Source organism: Selaginella moellendorffii, unplaced genomic scaffold (assembly GCF_000143415.4).
Source record: "Selaginella moellendorffii unplaced genomic scaffold, v1.0 SELMOscaffold_8, whole genome shotgun sequence".
Classification (NCBI taxonomy): Eukaryota; Viridiplantae; Streptophyta; class Lycopodiopsida; order Selaginellales; family Selaginellaceae; genus Selaginella; species Selaginella moellendorffii.
The window spans coordinates 2,608,766-2,616,004 of record NW_003314269.1 but is presented as its reverse complement, the minus strand read 5'-3'; positions in this window follow the sequence as shown (position 1 = coordinate 2,616,004).

The following is a 7,239-nucleotide window of genomic DNA, read 5'->3' as shown; positions in this document are numbered from 1 at the left end:
TGAAGCACCAATAGAACTCTGCACCCTTGTGACATAGGTATACCGAAGAGATGGCAAATAACCATCCTAATCCGAATGCTGAAAGTTCACATACTTCGCAATCATCCCTTTGAATGTCTGAACGAGCCGTTCCACCAGACCGTCTGATTGTGGATGATAAGCACTTGTAAAAGTGTAGCGTATCCCTAACCGAGACGTCAAAATATGAAATACCTCAGCCATAAATGCAGGACTATTATCCGAAAGAATCCACTCTGGACAAGAATGCTGGAACACCACTTGATTGAGGAGGAAGTATCCAACAGCAATTGCAGAGGCACTAGCAAGGGCACCAACTTCCATCCAACGAGTCAAGTAGTCAGAAGCAATAATAACATACTCATTGCTAGCAGTTGACTGTGGAAAAGGTCCCATAAGATCAAACGCCACCAACTCAAACAGATGGGAAACTGCAATTGACTCCAACCGTCCTTCCGCAGCACAAGGGGGAGTATTACGAGCTTGGCACCAAACGTAGCTACGCACATACTGGATAACATTACTTCGCATCTCCGGCTAATAGAAAGACCTGCGCAGCTTCTCGGTCACACGATGATGTCCCATATGCCCACATAGAACAGGAGAATCATGGTAGGCATAGAGAAACCACGGAATAAAGACAGAAGGCACCACCAGCCGTAAATGATTATCAGGATTTGTCCCCACAAAATAAAGAAGGCCACCTTCAAAGCGATATTGAGAATGTAAATGCCGGAAAGGCAAGTCATCAGCAAGTGATGCAGGATTCTAAAACGCATCTTGGAGCCTTCGAATCTACGGCTCAATCTTTTGAGCTTCGCGAAACTCATCAAGAGAAGGTAGATCTTGCTCTGCACCTTGTGGACACTGAACGTCAAGTACAGCAACCGCCAACGGCACAGAATCCTCGTTTAGAAAATCCACAGATGCTGGAACAACAGGCTTATCAGAAACACGAGAAGAGAGTGGAGAAAGGAGAGGAGCTCGAGAAAGGGCATTAGCATCAGCCATAAAACTCCTTAAGCGATGAACAACATCAAAATCATATATCTGAAGCTTCAAAGCCCACCGAGCAGTACGACCAACCACGTTCTTCTACTTCAATAATGAAGTAACAGCAGCATGGTCACCTTCAAGTAACATCCGAGAACCATGTAGATATGCATGAAGTTTCTCGAAACCCCAAACTGCCACTAAACACTCCTTTGTCGTGGAGTAGTTCACATCTGCTGGTTGTAACATACAGCTTATATATGCAATGGGATGACGCTAACGATGCACACTCGGGCTTTCTTGCATTAACACACCTCCAAGACCAATATCAGAAGCATCAATGCGCAAAATAAAAGGTCAAGTGTAGTCAGGATATGCCAAAAACGGAGGAGTCATCAATAGCTCTTTGAGATCCACAAACGCCCGCTCACAATCTAAAGATCAGATGAAAGATAACGTTGATGACTTCAGCAATGCTCGCAACGGTGCAATGCGATCAGAAAGATGATCCACAAAAGGACCGAGATACTGCACCTTGCCCAGGAAGCATTGCACATCATTCACACACTTCGAAGTAGGGAACGTTAGAATGGTTACAAGTTTGTCAAGATCAATTTGCAAACCTTCACGAGAAATACGGTACCCAAGATAAGTTGTGTCCTTGGACCCAAACACGCACTTCGACCACTACAGCTTTAAACTAATGTCCTATAGCCGATCGAACACTTTACACACATCACGAATGTGCTCCTCTCACGTCCCTTCCGAGTGAATCAAGACATCATCAATGAAGTCAGCAGTCACCTCTAGCATATCATAAAGAACCTCGTCCATTATCTACTAAAAAGTTGTTGGAACATTGTTCAAACCAAACGGCATCACCAAAAACTCATACAAACTAAATGGTATATGAAAAACAGTCTTAGGAATATCTTTGTTGGCCATCGGTACTTGCCAGTACCCAGAAGCAAGATCTAGCTTGGTGAACCAACGACTTTGCCCTAGACGATCCAAGAGATCAGCAGTGTGAGGAAGAGGGTACACATCCGGGATCGTCACTTCATTTAACGGATGATAGTCGATGCAGAAATGAATACTCCCATCAGGCTTTGTCACAAGATGAGGTTCACATGCCCAAGGACTCCGCGACTTCCGAATAACACCCTTCTCCAACATCTCCTTGACGTTTGCACGTAAAATCTTGATCTCCTTGGGTGACCGACGACGAACAGGAACCTTGATTAGACGAGCATCCCCGGTTGGAATCGGATGACGTGTGGCAATTTTGGCCCCAGACGATAGGTCAAATTTAAAGAGATCAAAATACTCCTTCATGAGCCGGTCAACTGCTGCAACACAAAGATCGTCGGGGGGATCAAAAAAGGGAAGAGCAGAACAAAATGGAAATACAGGAGGAAATAGTGGGGGAACAAAAGTAATGGAAGCAGAGGTAAAAGTAAAGGGACGAAGAGGTATGGAAGTGAGAGGAATGGATGAAACATAAAGAAGTATGAGACAAAGGGGAGAAGCCTTAAAGTCACATTTGGCATGATTGTGCTGCAACCAATCCATACCAAAAATGAGGTCAAAAGCTTGACTCAGCACCACCCGCAACGACTGTAGCTCAAACTCAAGATTGCCCACATGCACAACCAGGTCCACCTTATCTTGTGCACATATCTTGTGCACATGTGTCGTTGCCATAAAGAATGAAAACTGGGTCCACCGCACGACGCAAGTGTAGATGACAATGTGTGGCAACCGGTCGAGCACTAGAAGATAAACTTGAACCTGTATCAACCAACACGGAGAGAATAATAGCAGACCTCTTATTATAAAAACGAGCTTGGAAAGTAAACACTGGATGAACCGGTGTCGAGTAAACCCCTTGATGATACTCCCGAAAGAAAGATGGAGGGGTCACTAACTTATTCGTGTAAGGTCCCTCCGTTACTCGCGCGACTCCTCGTTTCCCAGATGCACCTCAGTGTCTAAACTTTCCACCGCAGCAGCACCAATGGGACATTGCTGACGCCAAGGTCTCCACCCAGGAAATGGAGGTCGCCAATCCGGAAAGCGTCGACAACGCCGATAAGTATGACCAACTTCATCACACGCCCAGCAACGAACATCATGGCCACAACCACGTCCTCACCCTTGTCCTTGGACTCGAGTAGCAGCATCATCAACCTCCATTGGAACAGGACCATCACTCATAGAAAGTGGAGCTGAAGGACGGGCAGCGAGAAGTGGAAGAGGCGACATCTTATAACGTTGTGCCAAGCGAAGAGCATCGTCAAGGGTGGCAAGAGCAAGTGCATGCACAAGGCTGACAAGATCTTGACAAAGTGTTGGCCACAACATTCCTAGCTTGATCCGCTTCGACATATTGGGCTCCACACGAAGCAAAAGACTTTGGAAACAAATGCCAAATTGCATCACCGACTTAGATGGCCCTTGGCAAAGACGATGCCATTGTTGGAAGGCATCATCACAATCGTCGGCATGTCCAAAGGCGTGTTTGAAAATGTCTGAAAGAACACTCCAATCCCCACGAGTGGCCGCACTCAATCCATTGTACCACTGCAATGCCGTCCCTTGGAGACACGTGGGAAACTCATGCAAACGTCGAGCATCATCCCAAGAATGATATGTGGCAATCATTGTGAAGTGATCGAACCAATGGTACATATCATCCCTAGGATTCCCACGAAAAAACTCCGGCCGAATGCGAGGATTGGCACCAAGAGTAGGAGGAGTTGGACCACGTGCCATGAATGCTACCATCAATTGAGTTTGGTTGTTCAATTGCAAGTGCATAGCATTAAGCAATTGGATCAACTATTGCTCTAGAATTAAAGGAAGAGATTGCTGATCTGCCATGAAGATGAATGAAAAAAAAAGAGCAAAAGAAAAAAGCTAGAAGGAAATAATAGATCTAGACAATGCAAAAAGCTAGATCTAAACCAAAATCTTGAAATGGAAGAACAAAAAGAAAGGAAATGGAAAAAATTAAATTTAGACGATGCAAAAGTTAAATCTAAACCAAAATCCCAAATTTAAGCACTCTTCAGGGACAATCAAAGATGCCCCTCACCTCCACCAATGTAAGTGCATAAAATATGGAAAGGGAATATAGAAATGTGCATATCCATTAACCCAAAAATCTCTAGCTTATATACAAGAGTGAGTGGTCCGAATTGAAATTAATCCGATGGCTACCAAAATCCCACTACGCTAATATTAGTATACAGCATCATAGCCGTACACTTGGCCCTCACAAAGTTTATTTAAATTTAAATTATAAATTTGAAATAAATTTTTTTTACAAAGCAATGCAATAGTTTAAATGGTAAAGTACAATTTTTAATATAAATTTATTATATATAAAAGAAAGATTTAGTTCTTTTCTAAATTATATATTTTTGAAAGATTTGTTATAGCATAATGTCTAGAATTTATGGATTTTAACTTTTACTTTCATTTGAAGAGAGAGAAATACACAAATATTTGTGATTTTTAATATTGATAATTTCAACTTTTATGATGTTTTTTATTGAGGTAAGAGTCAAGAGTTATAATCACTATCTTCTTACATAGCACAATCAAATAACATAAGAAAAAAAATGATAATAAGGATAATGATAATACATTGGAGATAAATATGTAACAAATTGTGTGTAAAAAAATGCCCCCCTAGAAAATTAAAATTTATAACTTTCTCAAACAATCTTACTTAATTATTAGTTTTTTTGTAGAAATAATAGCAACAATTGATATAATGATATATATATTCTCACGATGCGTTACAACATCATGTCTCCAAAAGACTATTATGAATTTTTTTTTGAAATGGTAAAGATACACAAGTATTACTAGTAGTAGTATATAAAATAAAAGGTATATTTTTATATTTATTTCATAAAATATAAGAATTTATATTATCAATAGAGAATAAACATCAATAATCTGAGCAAATTTAATTTAGTTAACTAAAAAGAATAACTTGAGAAAGGTTCAAATGTAAAGGGAAAGGGCCTATAAATAAAAGTGCACCCTTTTTTCAATTAGTTAAGAGTATTGAAATATTTGGATTAACTATTTTTAAGTTTGAATAATATTGAGTTGGATGGCCTCTTGAGAAATTTAAATTCAATAGTTTATAGTTAGCTCTAAATTTTTTTTTTAGTTTTCTAAAAGTTATCTTATTTTTTGAGTTTGTACTTCTTTGCAAGTGTAATGATGTAGTTCACGGAGAGAATCTCACACTCGTGTTTGAATCAAGTTTATTTTACTTTACTTCTGCTTAGAGATGGTACCAATAAATTTAACTACCTCCTTATACATCTTTGTAGGAATAGTGCTAATTATATCACTCATATTTTCAACTCTCCGCCTTTCAAAATTGAAACCAAAATTTTCAAAGTTTTGAATTTTATCTGAGATGAGTGTAACAATTAGCTATTCTTTAGGTACTATATTAAATTTTGTCACTTATAGTATCTTTAAGCCTCTTCATATGGTTAGCATTGGTGTTGCAAAAATATAACTAATACCATATCAAAAGTCCTATTTGCTTTAGTGCAAATCAGCAATATATGGTCAATGCATACAATACAGCATCTTAGAGCATGATCCTGGGACTTAGAGATATCACCCACAGTTCACACCTTGTGCAGGTTTCTAATATACAGTATAGAGTACTTAATGCATACACTATAGAGTCTTAGAGCATGTTCCTAGGATTGGCATGGTGGTTTTAGTGATGCACAGCTCTAAATATCACCCATGGTTCGCCCCTCATGTGCAGGATTCTAGCATAATGTATACAATACAGTAGGGCATGGTGGTTTTAGTAAGACATAACCTCGCCTGGGCAAATGTTGCCCCTCATATGCACATGTCTAGGATACCAAGATAAAAGATATCTTAAATCTGCCTGGTCAATATCACAAATCTCCAGGATTGCAAATATAAGAATAATCAAGCATAGGAAGGAGACCGTCCAGTTTGTGATCTACGGTTTGAAAACACTTGAAACCATAGTCTTCAAACAAAAACAATTGTCCTTTAGCAAAACGTATCAGACAAAGAGAATCCTTCGTCAAGCTCTAGACGAGCGAAGCCACCGTGGGATGGAGACTTTTCGCGAGTGCCTTGAAGCTCCTGCCCAGCTGCAATTCATCCAAGCTCACCTGGAACACACCCCCGCCCTCGCGAGCCATGTCCACCAACACCTTCCTCGGCGACAAGTCACTCCCAAACACGATCGTGTGCACAACCAGCCTCGGCTCCATGCTCTTGATCTTCCTCACGAACGCCACCGGATCACTCCCACCAGCATTCCCACCATCGCTCAAGAAGATAATCGCCGGAGCCTTCGCATCCCCTGCAGACCTCCCAAGTATCTCCTCCGCGAGCTGGAGCCCCGCCGAGTAGACCGTCCCACCCGAGCTGTCGTGTCCGAGCAGCGCGTAAACCTGCGACTCCGCCATCGCCACCTTCTCCATAGCTATCACCGCCGAGCTCTCAAACAGCACCACCGACATGAAGTCGCGGATCCCCGCTGCCTGCCTCGTCCGGATGAACCTCACCATGGCCTCGTACACGCATCCCAGCCGGCTGGGAGGAAAGCTCGCCATCCTCGGCTTCGCATCCGGGGAGCCCATGGATCCCGACTTGTCGATCACGAACACGACGTGGTTGGCCGCGTCTCTCAGGTGCTTGCACACGAAGACATGCCCGTCCTCGCTCACGTAGCCCGCTACTCCGGACATGGAGCTCACTGGCGCGTGCCACAGCTTCTCCGTGCAGTAGGATCTCTGCTCGTTTGCTCCATCGCCGCGGTGCTCGGACGACGCACACGAGTGCGCGCACAGCGCAAACAAGCGCTGGTCCTCGTCCGAGCACGGGTCCTTGAAGCGCATGTTCTTCCAGTAGGCCGCGTGAGTGAGCTCGTCTTTCGCGACGCCAAAGTCGGGCCCATACTTCTTCGTCTCGTGCCTGGCACCGTCCGGGATGGAGATCGCCTTGCACACTCCAAAGACGGACTTGTTCCTCTCGCACACCGCCAGATGAACGTGTCCCCGGCCCCGGGCCTTGCAGTGCATCATGCACATCTCTGCGGCGCCCGACTCCCCCCACGAGTACTTCCGGTCCAGGATGTCCACCTCCTCGGTCTCGGAAGCGAAGAACTTGTCCGTCATGTTGCCGTGCGTGGTGTCGTGC